Here is a 15,513-nt window from a genome sequence, read left to right as displayed (position 1 = left end):
TCACAGAGTGAAATATCAAGCTTGAAATTAGCATCATACCCCCCCTTTACACTAGCCCCAAATCACAGGCTGGTTACTTGTTACAACTTCACGTCTTGTAATCTATTTCTACACGTCAATACAGTGGATTCAACTTCTCAGTAAGAAGGCTTTTCGTCTATTGCCACCTTTTAAACCCTTAATTTTCCCCCCTTAAATTGTAATTCATTACATTGTTAGCATAACTATTCCAACACCGTCCATGACTGCAAACTGAAAAGGTGTCCTAAACTCTTTCAGGACCAGGAGAACAATTATGAATTGAAATTAACATGTAACTCTTTGAACTCACCATCTTAAACGCATAGAGATATTAAGCTACTACTGTGTCCCGCTCTGCTGTATCTCACGCTCGCGTTATCTGCTTCACCACTGTACAGAAACATCTCTACCTCTGCAGTGCTGCTCTCCACCAATCTGGGTTCCTCCCCTCCTGCGCTCCCAGCATTGTCATTAATCAATTCCTGCCTCCTTCCCAGGGCGCCCAGACGCTGTGGCAGTGGTAATGACCTTGGAGACCCGCTGGCTCCGCTCTGCAGCGTCAGCCTTATACGACTATGGGAACAAAAGTAGCACCTCCCCAGCGGAGATCTCAGCTGAATGTGTTAGCAAACACACATGAGCTTCCGTATGCTAATTCTGGTGTTTGCATTCATTGCTGAGTGTAAGAACAAAGAGAAAACCATGTTAACCAATGTCAGGAGGAAAATATGTTGTTGGTTGCCAGGTTGAGGTTGTAACATCCTGTTGACTGAGATATGGCAGCTACTGTGTGTGACCCTGAAAACACTGCGATTACAATAAGAGCTTTTAGCTGCTGCATATTAGTTAAGAATAACACGCCACTAGATGAGAAGCGATTATTGATAATCCTCTTAAAAACATTCCAGCCATATTTGTAGCAACTGAGGGGAGCTTTCACTTGGTGTATGATTTAAGGTCTTTTTAGCATTGAAAAAGCTACTGTCACATTCAGGAGCGGCGTGTAAACCAAGAGCGTAATTGGTTGTAAATATTTACTCCAGTCTGTCGTCTTCACCACATAACATCTGAGCTTACACTCGGTCGGCTTGTTTGAGCATCATTTAGTCCGTGTGTGTGTGTGTGTGAAGTTAATTTTCCAAGGCGCCAGTAGATTTTTCAAACGCTTCTGATCCGCAGATTTACACGCTTGCAGAAACACTTGATGCATATGTTTCTCCTCTAAATCTGCTAACAATCAGCACGCAAAGCTACACAGCCTGGCAGGAAACACACACACATGGGGACTCACACACACAAACTCTTCAGCAGGGAGACACCAGATGAGTTTGAAAACCACCGTGCCACAAATCATTCCACCAGTGGTCCATCATCCACAACATGTGTGTGAGGGCGGAGGGCAATCTCCCCATGAGGGTCTCATCATGTCCTCCACGCCCCTTACACCTCCCGACCTGACAGCGTCGTACACCGAGGCATCCATCTTTCTCCCACCCTGACACCTCTGGGATTTACCTCCCCCCCTTCTTTCAATTATTCAGAGGCAGAGCAATTACGGGCCGGAGTCGGAGCCGTCAATAGCCGGCGTAATGCGCGGCAGCTGTGCTGAAAGTGACGATAGCGCCGTAGTGACACTTCTCGTTATCACCCGGCTCTCTGTGATTACCGGCACTCTGCTATGAACAGGCATTAGTGTGAGAGACATGTAGAGGAAGAGAGAGGGAAGAAAAAGAAGAGGAGATGGAAAGGACTGTTGGGAGCCTTTCAGTGTATCTTTCAGTGTCTTTCATGTGTGGGGAAAGTTCTGGAGCTTTTAAATATGGCGGAGCATTTTTAGGGTGCTTAATTTGAAGTCCATGTTCTACCTTCATTCGTCCAAATGTTAATTGGCAATGTGGGAATTATTCTGCTGTTTACCATTACGACTAGAAGTATGACTAAAACAACGCAGAAAGTAGTTCCCTAAATCCATACTGTTGTTGCTCTAGCTTTAGAAGAAGTAGGTACAACTGAACAACATCTCAAGACAGCACAGAAGCTAAATCCAATGCAGCTACAGCCTAGTGGTAATGTAGGCTGAAGCCCCTTTTACACTGCCAGTTCAAGGCGGGATTATTATGCCTCTGGTGCATTCCTTCTTCTATGTAAAACGCACGGAGGAGGAATGGTGGGGTGAAGTCGTTCCGCCTCTGAGTCGGCATCGGAGATAGTAACAGGAGCGAAGCATAGGCGAATGGCGTCTGTGTAAGCAACGTAGCCGGCTGGGAGGAACAGCACCATGTAGAAACACACACTGGGGCGGCTTAACGCGGGCGTTGCTGGGTCCGATGTAAAATGGCAAAGGCTGCATGGCGGCGGAGCTTCGTTACGGCGCTGAGGCGGAACCGCAGTGTAAAAAGGGTTTAACTGGATGTGCTATGTGCTAAGATGCCACAAGAGCTGCAGGATTTCTAGGAGAATATCTTCTGTGTTTACCTTCTTTCCAACTTCAAAACAAGCCTTTGAGTCATTTTTGGAATAGAGCAAGTTGTCCTTTTTTGCAAATCAAATTACAACAGCTCCCTGACTGTGAGATTAGCACAAAGCTGGAGCTAGCAGGCGATTAGCTAAGCTTGATTTAACATGCAAAAAGCTAGCCTAGCTCTGACATGAATTATAATAATCAACTGTCGACCTCTAAAGCTCAGGAATAAACACATAACATATTTTTGGTTTAAGCTGTGCAAAATATGATTCATACACACAACAACAATTTTAAGGTTGCAAGGCAACCACCTAAGACTTCACACAGTTACTTGCTAGCTATTTTGAATAGGCCTCTGAAGTTCTCAGTTTTTATCAGGTAACACTGCCGTTCTATACACATAAGTTTGATTAGACTGTGTGGTTATTTTTCAGTAGTTCTTATGCCTGAACGAACTGGAATCAATGCAGAAACATAGCGTCAGACGCCCGCCTAAATTTAGCTTGTTGACGCAGGTTTTTCTGACCTGGGAAGACCCGCTTATCGATGCCGATGGTCTCTTTTCCCATTGCCAGTGAAGTATACCCCTTTCCGTCTCTTTTCTGCTGCATCACCGTCTGACGTCACAAACGCGCCCGAAACAGGGTTAGTAAACAATGAAGATGTTATGGCGCTTAGGTCTTTATTCTCTTACTCATTCAGTCTGTTTATCAAACTCAGCGCAGACAAATTTGGAACGATGTTCGAGCGCTGCTCGGACAGAGACGGGCGGAATTTGTAGCTGAGATGACAAGGAGTCGCAGAAGTTACCGACAGAGCATAGCATCGAGCCGGAAAGGGTTAGATTAGTGTGTCGACCCCGACTACTGCAGAGTCATTTGACCCGGGTCTGAATGCTGATTGTAACCTTTCCCATTAAGCAATGAAAGGCCGGATGTAAGCAGGGTTTTTTTACCAGTGGGAAAGCGGCTTAAGCCTCTGTAATTGCCAAAACTCAGCTAACATATTAGCATAAATCTGAAACAACAAACAAATAATGTCTGGTGGTCACATTATTAATAAATCGCCTCTTCAACTGACCATAAATGTATCCCTTTTTTGAAAGTTTTAATGGCCAATAAAAAAAGGATTAAACTAATTAAAATGTAGCTCCATGCAGACTCCGAACAGCTGACTCAGATGGCGTCTGGCAGCCGCATTTTAGCGAGCATTACAGCCATCACAGCTGTCAAGCTCCAGAGAATATATGGCTCATTTTTATGTCCTGTTATTCATGCACTGAAATAACAGGCAACTGAGGAATCCTGTGGGACAAAGAAACCAACTCCACTCAAAGGAATTACAATAAATGGCAGTGTCAGAGCCTGTAATGATGACAGTCCATGAAGCTTTATTTAACATCAGCAAAGAAAGGGGGGGGAGCGAGAGACGGGGGGGATCTTGCATAGACCCCCCCCTTTTTTTGGCGCAGAGAGACAGAGATAACCACAGTCCTTTTGGGATCGGCACAGGACAGACAAGATCTATCCCCCAAAATATCCTTTCATTCCCTAAGAGAGGGACGGGGAGGGCAGCGGCGGAGAAACAAGTGATAAGCACCACAGCGGGAGAACAAAAAGCCACTTGATTCTGACGGGAGGAAGAGAGGAGGAGAGGAGATGTGGGACCAGGGGGGATAAGCGAAGGGCCCACGCTGCGTGGATGAGGAGCCTGCCTCTGCTGCCGTGCAGAGATAGAGCAGACCTGTCTGCTCCGTGCAGACGCAGACTGTAAAACCTTCATGTGAGTCTTTAAAAAGAGATACGAGGACCGCTGACATGTCCGTCTGCACGAAAGCAAGGTTTTACTGTCGGAACACCCTCGGTTGCGACGGCAAAACCGCGGTGTCACACTTAATCTTCCAAAATAAAAGCCCCTTTATGCTCCCTGGCGTCAACAGGTTTCACAAACAGTTATAAACGCGTAAACAACCGGCATTTTCGCAGCACAGTCCACATGCACGGAGCTGCAGGGACTCTAGGAGAAATGGGAAGCAAAGCAATTATATCACCAAAAACCCCAACCTGACACATTTTTCACAATCCTCTTTTGCAGGATCACGACCCCTGCTGAGAACATTATGAGCCGCACTTTGTTGATTAAGATTGTGTAACGCTGCCTGATTTCTGTAGGAATATGAGTCATTTGGCACCGTAGTGGGCCTCATTTTTCTTCCCTCTTTTGCTGGATTGTTAGAAAATGAGTCTAAGGCCCTTTCGGAGAACTTGCTGCCCTCTTGGAAAAAGGGAAGTGCTGCATCCACTTTTCGCACAGAAGCTCTGCGAGACAGGACCGCCTCTAACAGGTCCTGACAGAGGCATGACAGGCCGTCACAAATCCTGGACATAAACACCAGGCGAGGAGGAGGAGGAGGAGGAGGAGGAGGAGGAGGAGGAGGAGGTGATGATGACATGTTTGGTAGCACTACATTTTAACAAGAGGAAAAAGTGTTTGACCTGCAGCCCAGAGGTAACACAAAGGTCAGCTATGCTAATGTTTGTAGCTAAGAGGCTAAACTGAAGTGTGTGACTGTTTTAGCCCAATTGACCTTACAGATTGGGTTCACTGAAAAGAGCTTAAGCTGTATTTGAAAGTGATTTATCAGGTCGTCCTCTAATATTTCACTAAAGTTAGTCAAATAATGTTAGTAAGCCAAGTTTTCAGTGGACAAATGTTGCAAAAAAAAAGCTTCAAACTTCATCCGGGAGCTGCTCCTTGTGTCTTGTCTGAGCTTCTGTTAGATCTATCTTTATTATAACCGTCTGAGCCTTGTGGGTTACATATGGATTTGACGTTTTCTGGCAGGTTTGGTATGGGAAGTGGATCTCTCTCAAAAAAATGAGGTCTGGGGATGTACGGCAGATGCAGTGAACAGATGCTTTCCATGTGTTGTTATGTTAGAGTAGACGGCACAGTGTCCAGATAAGCTCAGGTTACACACAGTGTATTATGTCAGCTAAACTGAGTTAATATAGCACCTGTTTCATGCAACTTTACTACAACGTCTCACGACTATTCTTAACTTGTAAGTTAGCTAGCTAGTTAGCAGCTGCAAGCTAGGCTACAGCTAACTTAATCAGCCTTCAGGTCTCCCAGCTACAGTTTGGACAATGCGGGGGAGGAAAGATGCAACATAAAAGTTAAATATATGTTAAAATAAATGTTATGACTGATTTTTCCAACACATTCAGCATCATTTACGTGGCCATTTTTGCCGTTAGCATTGTTGTTGACAGACGGCTGGCTTTGTGGCTTCACTTATTTTTAAAGTCTCACGGTTTTTATATCCCTGTAGTTTACCACAGTGTTAATGTTACTTATAACATTCTCTCTCTGGGCTTAGCTTAGCAATTAAATATTGCGTCCCCATAGACATAGGCTACATTCCTTTCAAGTCCCACCCTCTGCCCTTTGCCGCGTGTCATCCCCACTCTCTCTCCCCCTGTTTCAGACACTATCCACTGTCCTCTCTCTCTCTCGATAAAGACATAAAAGTCAAAAAATTAAAGAGGGGGTATTATGCTGCTTCACATTTTAACACATATATTTAATATTACAATGTTGGATGTCCAGACTAAACGTGGGTGAAGTTTCAAATCTGTAGGTAAAAGTATGTTGGAGTAATCCTCAGGCTTCTCAGCTCAGTCTGCAGGCTGCTGTGAACGCCAGGTTTCACACAGTTTTTTCTACACGCTGCACTTTGTGACGTCACAAGAGGAGAGCTGGCCAATCAAAAGAAAGCGGGCTTGTAGGGGTGCGGTTTCTTAAAGGGATAGAGCTGAGTCGTTTCAGGCGGAGGCTGTATGAGGGCCTGCACAGAGCACCAGTGTGAGTTTTTTTTACTGTAAATCATGCTAAGCTACTCCACAGGTATCACAGAGTGAAATATGATGCTTGAAATTAGCATAATACCCCCCTTTAATATTCTCCCTCAGCCCCTTGAACTCGAACCATTTTCCAATATCTTAACGGCTTCAACAACTGCTAGTCAAACCAGCAAAATCTTTAGTTTGGAGGATTTCTTTTCAGTGCGGTGAACAAAAGTAAAATACTTTTCAACGCCGGTCTATTTTTCACTCGTTAATAGAAGTTTGAAGGTTGAAAAGCTACAGCAGCATTATGTAAAGTACAATGAGGCGGCAAAGACTTGAGAAAAATCGACCAAACGGCAAGAAAAAAAAGCTTCTGCTATTGTGAAAACATTCCAGAAGTTAATTTCAAACATCAACGTATCCTCTCTTTCCCACCACTTAACCTGAATTCTATGAAAACTGGAGATTCTCCACGGCTGACATTTACCATGTGCGATCTGGGTCACACTCCAAATAAAAGCTTCTGTATTTTGCGGATAGTTGCTTGTGTGTGACTGCATGTGTGCTAGCCTGCGTCTGTGTGTGTGTGTGTGTGTGTTTCTGCAGTGTAAGCACATGCTGTCCTCCATCTGCTGTTTGATAGAGACTGTTTCCTTTCCTGTGCAGCCAGCCAACCAGCCAGCCTTCCTGTAGCGCTCTCCGCTCCACAGAGGAAATGGGAGCAAGACTGCCACACACTCCTGAGACTCACAAAAACCTGGATAAGAAACGTCCACATGTGGACACATCTGAACACACACCGTCTCCTCTGCTTTCTCTTTGCTTCTTTAACTTCAGGCTTTGTTTTTCTCTCCTCCGTCAGCTGTATGTTCCCTTTGTCCTTAGTTTTCACGGTCAAACACCTACACAATTCGGCTCTGTGGGGACTGAAATATTTCAGTTGCACAACAATAAAGCGGATTGTCAAATACAGGGAAAGTCAAAGGCCTGGGTTTATGAGTTATAAAATCTCTAATGGTGACACCGATTCAGTGAATTCCTTTTAAACCTCGGAGAAAGGCCACAGGTTGTAATAACAGGAAAATGAATCACAAGCTAAATATACAGAGCATGTGTGTATGTTGTTGTATGATTTCACAAAAGAAGATGAAGCACAAGTCAGCTCAGGTCTCACTTCTTAATCATTTTTAGGATGAAAAGTCTTGGAAAATGACGCGTCTATAATACCGACAAAAGCAACAACCATAGGCTGTATGAAAAGATGGACGACATGACAGCTCCCTAAAAGTGAAGCCAAACCCTCTCTATCGCCCCCTGCTGACTGGCTGCAGTATAGGTCATAAAGCCCGCCTCCTTCATGTTAACAGATGGGACATGAGTCAAACTATAAAATCAAAATACACGTCAAATAAATGTTTCTCAAACATGGTTTCTGTCATTATAGTTAGTTCTTATCATGCTGATTTACATCCAAGTGTTCATTTTTCAAGTTTATTTTTAATTAGTTATTTGATGCTGTAAAAAGGATGATTGACAGCTCTGTTGACAAATCCGGCTCCTGCAGCCGATCTGTTCCAGATTAGCAGAGTATGGGATGACATATCCATATCTGCAAATGTCTGCTTCAGACCAACACAAGAAGCTGTTCTGCTGTTGATCACGTCGACGTGCAGGATCTTTGCTGTTTTTTTTCGGTAAGTTAAGTGTGTGTTTTGGTTAGTGGAAGTGGCTACAGCGGCTCCACCCGCCGATCTCTACTGCGCAGCTCTGGCTGCAAATGAGGTCACCAGCGCTAGATGGCTATTTTGGCTTCAATTTCGTACAATAAAAGTACATGGAGATGCGTCGTCCATCTATATACAGTCATTGGTAACAAGTGTGGCATCAAGGGAAAAGCACAGGAACTAACAAACTCTAAGCCTTTTCAAACTATCATTCTAAAAGCCAAAAGAAACTCTTTTTCAGTCCCAATCACATGTAATCCAATCTGTGGACATAGAAACAGCTACAGAACGCACAGCATAGTTACTGGCGTCTTTAAAACTCTGCACTATACCATGCTTCCCTCTGCTCTCTCTGCAGTTTCACACCACTGTCCCACTTCCTGTTTCTTGGTCTTTTTTAACCAGCTGACAAAGACAACAATCCAGATTGAGGAAGTGCCTGCATGGCTGTAAATAAGCCGGGAACTTTTGATAAGTAGTCTCTGAGCGCAAGAAAGAAATAAACAGCTCTGTGCAAATCAAAGAAAGTCAAAGAGGAAAGTTACCTGGATGAGTGTAGATTCAATGTATGCTGATTCTCAGATCCATAATCGCTGGTCACATGGTTCTCACAGAGTCCAGTCGTCACATTTTTGCCGTCATTTGCAGCGAGAAGTTGGACAAAACCAAGAGGGTGGGGGATGGAAGGTCTGCTCTCACAGCCCAGCGAGGAGGCACTATCCCTGGATCCAGGCGTTGGAGGTCGGTGGGTCTCGGCGCTTCACTTCCAGGAGCTCACCAAGCAGCAGCAGCAGGCCTGGATGTTTGCAGAAGCTTACCACCTTTATTTAAACAGAGAAGGACAAAGTAAGAACCCGCTGGAGGATGGGGAAGGTGTGATGCAGTTCCTGTCAAGAGCAGAAATGCTATGTGGCAACAAGAAGAGAGAGCTGTTAGAGAGTAGAGGACAGCTTCCCCAAAGGAGGAGGCTGTGAAGTAATTAGCCAACCCTTGAGCATTGTGACAGCGTATAAACCCTCTGTAAGTTACCCTTCATGCATAATGATGCCAGTTGGATTGGAAGGAAATCCAGCAACATTTTCCTTTTTGGTAAAGTAACAAGGAAGGGGTGCCCAAGGCTGATATGTAGATGCCAAATTATTAGCCCGGAGATTTAAATGAGTTCGTAATTTAGGGGTAAAATTTTAAAGATCGCCTAAAATGCAAATTATTCTTGTCAAAATTCAGCAGCCAACTCCTCTCATCACTTTGTATTCATCCTCATCAGCCCAGATTTGGAGTGAAGTTTTACATAAGGCCTCTTTCAGTCTTGTGGCTAATATATATTCATGTATTTTGATCCCGGAGAGCGTGTCCTTGAATGCTTTTTGTTCACTCTTTGGGTCTATTTATATGAGAAATAGTGGTTCATACTGTGCATAAGCTGTAGTAGAGATTGCAGGTTGGTGCCATCCAATAAATAATCCCTGCTATTACCCAGGGGAGGCCTGACAGGAGGGACGTGTGCAGGAGAAAAAAAAAGGGGGACAAGGAGGACAATTTATCTACCTGGGAACACTCGGCGACAGGTGTGGAAACCTCGTAAGTACAGCTTTCACTTCACCAGAGACATTTTGTGATGAAACTTGAAAATATCTCAAAATGTTAAGAAAGAAGTGCTTACAAGGTTTTTTATCCTGCTCTTGCAACTTTTGGAGATACAAGGTTTTTCAACCTGCCAGCATGCCGAGCGGTTGCTATCGCGACGCTCTCGTCCAGCCGTGCAGAAGGAAGGTATGGAGCGCTCGCTCTCTCTCTCTCTCTGTTTCTAACGATAAATGAATGGACACATCTCTCCGTCTCCTCCCCGCTTTCCCGTCTGGAGCTCAATGAAAACAGGCAGGCAACATTTGCTACATGACATCCTGGAAAATGAGGTGTCGTGCTTGAGGGTTTCCATGACAGCCAAATAATAGCGCATGCTAAAGAGTCTGTTCTCAGAAGCAAGGAAGCAAATATCCAAAAAAAAGATTACACGGTTAATATTGCGTGCATATAGTTTTAAATTTACTCCTTAGTTCGCTGCAGAGCACAAGGGAGTATTTCAAATCATATATCATCTCAAAGCTCATAAATAAATAATAAGAGGTCTGACAGTGTGGAATCAGATCAAGCAAACTGTTGAATAATAGAGGAAGCTGCCTGTAATGCAATCGGACGCAGAGCATCATGCTTGGGAAACATCCGGCAGCAACATATGGAAGCTGCCGAACGCTGAATTAGATTTGTGTGTGTAAAATCCAGTTATGTCCGGTCGGCGTCTGGACGAAGAAGCTATTAAATGTTCATGTCCTAACTAGATATGAATGACCTAATATCTATTAATAAATTCCGGGATCAATCTTAAAAAATATGTTAAAACGTGTCTGATCACTCACGTTTCTGAGCGCTCCTGAAAGAAGCACGACTCATCGCATCCCCTCGAAACACGGCAGTGAGGGAGACATGCCCGGACTTGTTTACTGCACCTTCTACGGAGACGTCAGTGATCGTCGCCGGATTCATTTTATCGTGTGTGCGTCCATGAATATGTAAGTTAGTTTTGCACTGATGTTTACGTTACTCTCTGTTAGCGTTGGCTTTGGCCGCGAGTGTATTTTCGGCGTGTTGTTATACAGTATGCCTACAGTATTAACTCCAGTTCGTTTAATCAAAACCATGAGCCAAATGTTCAGACTAAAAACTGTACTAGAAAAAAGTTCATAAGCTGTCTGATTCATAAAATTGTTAATATTATGTTGACTGCTGTGTTTGTCATGTTAAATAAAAAGTACATGATGTAAATTCTTTGGGGTCATTTCTTATTGTAAACATTAAACATTTTGATAATGCACCAGATTAGAGGTGCATTGATATTGTAACTGAGATACCCCCAAACAAATAGATATCAAATCGAATCGGGACCTTGTGATCGGAATCGAATCAAATTGAGAAATCCTTATCGACACCCAGCCCTAGTCCTAACGCAGAATCGACAGCGGGAACTAAACACTTAAAAAAGGTAAGAAAAAATACCTGAGGTGAGAAAAAATTACTGTCAGGTTGTGTTCATACAGTATGTCTTTAAGGAGAGTAGAAGCACTGTCACAAGCTGTATGTCAGGAACAAGACAGCTCTTGGTGACAGTCGACACTTATCAGTGCATCATTTCCCCACAGTCACACACTGATTATCACAGTGCATGTGATAACCAGCCTGTTCTCACCCCGAGTCTTCAAATACAGCAGCTCAGTCAGAGCAGAGGCCCGACACGTCACAATATGACGCTTTCAGTTCCCCTCTTGTGTCATTTCTGGATGCCGTCCTTTAGCTTGTTGTCTGGTTTTGGCGATAAAGCCAGGTGACGTAGTTTAAAGAGCAGGAAAGTCTGCTTGGGGTGATGGATGAGCTAACTTAAAACGCACTTCCAGCCAGGAGAGGGTTTGATACCTGTGTGACACAAAGAGACAACAATGATGTCTTATAAGAACTAGTGTCCTTTTTTAAGGTATGTTCGTGAGTAACGTCATATAGTGTGCTTTAGTTAGGTAATGTCAGTTAGCTAATACAGCTAGCTTACGTGAGTTTGTACAGTATTCAAATGTAAACAATGGTCTTTTTTGATGCCTAAATGTAAATAAATGCAACAGTGTTGCAAAGTTAACCACGTTTATGATTATTTCTCCAGAAGTTATTGTATAATTAAAGCTCCTATGCGGAACTTTTCGGTTTGTGTTGATTTTGGCGCCCCCTGTGGACAAAGCCGTACCTCTTACCTCACTAATTTTGTCCTGTATATGCTTTAGTTGTGGTTTTTAACAATAATGCTGCTTTCTTTAACAGTCATATGTATCACTCACTTTATATTTCTTCCCTGGAAGGTGTAAACAAAGGCAGCGTGCAGTTAATCGCTCCGTCAGAATCATGAGCATTGACATGAATGGGTGCAATCAACTCCGGAGGTCGCGGCGCACCCGGAACGCACCGGAGACGGACCCTGTGGAATTTGAGGTTTAGGACCACAAACCAAGCTGCAGTGTCTGACGGGATTTGAGTATGAACGTGTTGGATAAAAACTACAAATATGTATTACGTGAACAAGATTTGTTTACTGTATACGGGTAAACTAATCTGCGCTTGTCGTAAAGGTGCAAGACTAGGATGCGGAAAAATTGAGTCTCAACAAAGATTTAGTGAAGTGCAGGAGTTTCTGGTATTTTTTTACGATGCACTCAGTCCATAACAGCTCCAAACATCTGTAGTCAGAGCGCTGGTGTTGTGGCTAATGAGGCGAAAAAACACACAAAGCCGTCAATTTGCTTCACAGGCAGCACACAGGACTGACAATCCATCTCTGGCTCTGTATCAGATCTCTGCTGTGTGAGTGAGGATGGATTTTTCTAACATCTGGACTTGTGAGTTTATAAGATTTACAGCTGCAGACTCAAAAAAAACCTCTCGTACAGGTGATATTTCCCAGGACAAGAAGCTCAGGGAAAATAGAGCCAAGGTGATGAATACCAGCTCAAAGACGGACGGACACCTCAAACATTGTGCACACACACAGAGAGACACACACTTGGCTCTTTGACTCGTCCGCCTCTCCAGGGTTGTGGTCAATCAGATTACAGCATCATACCGAGATCTCTGAATGCACCAACACAAATCCATTTATAGAGATAAGCTCGGAGGGCAACCGCTGTCACACAAATACAGCCAGAAAGAGAGATGACACTTCACCCACAGAGGAGCCATGTGAGTCGCTATCGGGCCCCGGCATCAGTCCAGCAGAGCCCTGTGTTTACAGAAGTCCTCTCTGACCTGCCAGTGAGTGACACTTCCAAAAACACAATGCCTCCAAAACCAGTCAGGACCTCGCCGGCGGGTCACAAGATAACTTTCAGAGGTCATGGGATGTTAAGCAAGATAGGAAGGCACACGAAATATACAGTATGTCTCTAAGGGCGGGTTCACACCTGAAGTCTGATTGTTTGATCCAAATCAAAGACCGAATTCTGACAATGTCTCGTTTTGGTTTGTGTTGTCAGACGGCTGCTTTTACCAGTGGACCAAAAGTTTTGATGCACCGGGAAACTGCTGTCTGTTAGGTCAGAATTTCCACATGTGAAAACTCCCTGAAGTAAACAAAGAGAGAGAACACACTCCTCAATCACGCTCAACATGATCACAGACTTTAATGTTTTGTTTTGTTGAATTTTTTTAACTTTTAACCGACGTTGTTCCACAGTTCAATCAGTTCCACTCTCCTTTCATTTTTCACTGAACAGTTTGAACACCTCCATGTTCTTGTTACGTTCACAATAGAATCAACCCGGACCATGGCTCCTTTAGAAACGGACCGAGACCCGTCTTGTTGTTTGGCTCGCAGAGTTCAATTCCGGTGTACACACCAACCTGAACGCACCGAGGGGACAAACGCTCCAGGGTTCGGTTCAGTCGGAGGCAGCAAGGCTGGTACGAACCCGCGCTTAAGAGACCTCGGTGGCCGACGGTGATCAGTGCTGGACTTGAACGCGTCTCATAAGACTGAATCCAACTCCACTCCTGTTTGCAATACTTTTTTCATTGGTGACTTTGATGCACTGCTCACTTATACAATCATTTAAGCCACTTAATCAATTAGATGCAACTTGAAAATCGAGGTTAACTAAACTTAAACGTTGTTCGACGTCTTCCAATAAGCGGTGAAAAACTTTTGAACACTGGGTTCTGTTTTTAACTTTGAAGTCTGCATATTGAAAATAATACAATGCACAGTAAAAACAAGGTGTTACATTTTAATGAAAAGGCTTTAATTAGAACGTAGCAGCCGCCGCAGTCTCGCACCTGCGTCACAGAGTCAGTGTTAGAGAGATGTAAAAGTGAGAAGTGACGAGGCTCGCTGTGATTTATGGTGTTTACAGGCGAACCTGAAAGGGACAAAATCAGCCCCGTGATGAAAACTGCAGCAGCAGAAATGATAATAAATGGCACTGCAGGAGAGAAGAAACAGAAACGCACACGTCTGGACTTTATGCCTCTATGATCAGGTGTGAATAGAGACGTGTCCCTATGAGCTTAATGTTCCGACAACAAGCAGTGTGATTTCGTTAGCCGTGACTCCCTCGCCTGTCCATTTCTCTTACAAAGTGTATCTTGGCATCCAGGTCTGGGCCCTAAGCCAAAGCAAGCAGGATGCGAGTGTGATAATATCATATAGCTCCTCTAAACTTGGCAATCTCGGTTATAATCAAATATCTGGAAATTTCCTAAAGGGCCCAGGCAGGATCATTTACAGAGACTGTGTATGTGACCGAGCGCATCAATAGTGTTATTCATTTAGCGGCTAGCTAAATGAGAAGCCTGATTTAATACTCACCTGTGGCTGTCTCAGATCGATAACCGACAGAGTGATGGACTAAGCTCCGGCAATATAGGAAATGAACAAAGTTCATCAAGAATACAAGTAAGACAGCACTGCTAAGGCCAGGTGCAATAACCCAGAGGTAGTTTAAAGTATAAACCTTTATAAGCTCTCAGGAGCTTCATATTTCACGTTAACATCAGTAGAGCTTAGTATGATAGAAGAATGACAGCCCTTTTCTTTTCTTATAACATTTCTGTCTGTCGTTCAGTCAACCTCTTTGTCCGTTTGGAAATATCTCAACAACTAGGAAGAAGGTAGAACACATAGACATTACACCTGCTAAATTTCAGCATGTTAGCATTGTCACTGTGAGCATGTTAGCTTTCTCGACGCGTCTCATTCAGAACATAGACCGTATAAACAATGACGTAGCCAGATGTGGCCGCCGGCATGTTCGTTTCCTGGAGCCAAAAGTGACCGTATTTGGATGAGAGGGTGGTGCTGGAGATTATTTGTCCGATTTTTGCATTTAAAAAAATCCCCAAAAGGCTCAAGTTCAGTGGCTGTGTCTGTGTGTCTACCAGCAGCTCCCACCTGCCACTCAAGTGACCACACCCCTATAATTTATGGCCTGATATAATTAAAACGGGTGAGTCATGAAAAAATATTCACCCCCTGACCCCCGTACAGTTGTCTCGAACAATAAAGCTATTTATAACAAAACCGTTTTTGTAGCAGGCTGTAAACATCTTTATTTCTGCTGTAATAATGGGCATTTTCCCATCTGCTGTAATGTTATTTCTTGGTTTCTGGAGTCAGCCTCAAGTGGCCACTCAAGGAACTGCAGTTTTTTGCACCTCAGTTTTCAACACTGGAGGTTGCCGCTTGATTCAGGTGCATAAAGTAAGATAAAATAAGATGACTTTACTGATCGAGGGAGATTCACACAAAGTATCTTATTTCTTAGCTAGCTCGCTTAGCTAAGCTTGTTTAGCGTCAAAAGCTTTGATTGTTTGGGTTCAGGTACAGAAAATGACATTGTTAGGAATATCTTGGGGTAGCCTAAAA

General features: G+C 43.8%; 1 protein-coding gene across 2 annotated transcripts in view; it reads right to left on the bottom strand.

The window, feature by feature from the left end:
- Positions 1-8,689, bottom strand: part of LOC138593271 (receptor-type tyrosine-protein phosphatase epsilon-like) — a 34,032-nt gene extending 25,343 nt beyond the window's left edge. For both annotated transcript variants that reach the window (XM_069664203.1, XM_069664204.1), the window contains exon 1: positions 8,606-8,689. The gene's annotated coding sequence lies outside the window, so the exon portion shown is untranslated. The remainder of the gene's footprint in view (positions 1-8,605) is intronic.
- Positions 8,690-15,513: the final 6,824 nt, after the last annotated feature.

The sequence above is a fragment of the Semicossyphus pulcher genome, unplaced genomic scaffold, assembly GCF_022749685.1.
Source record: "Semicossyphus pulcher isolate SPU_LCO1_2020_fin unplaced genomic scaffold, fSemPul1.0.p SCAF_16, whole genome shotgun sequence".
Lineage (NCBI taxonomy): Eukaryota > Metazoa > Chordata > Actinopteri > Labriformes > Labridae > Semicossyphus > Semicossyphus pulcher.
This window is presented reverse-complemented; position numbering and strand designations above follow the sequence as displayed.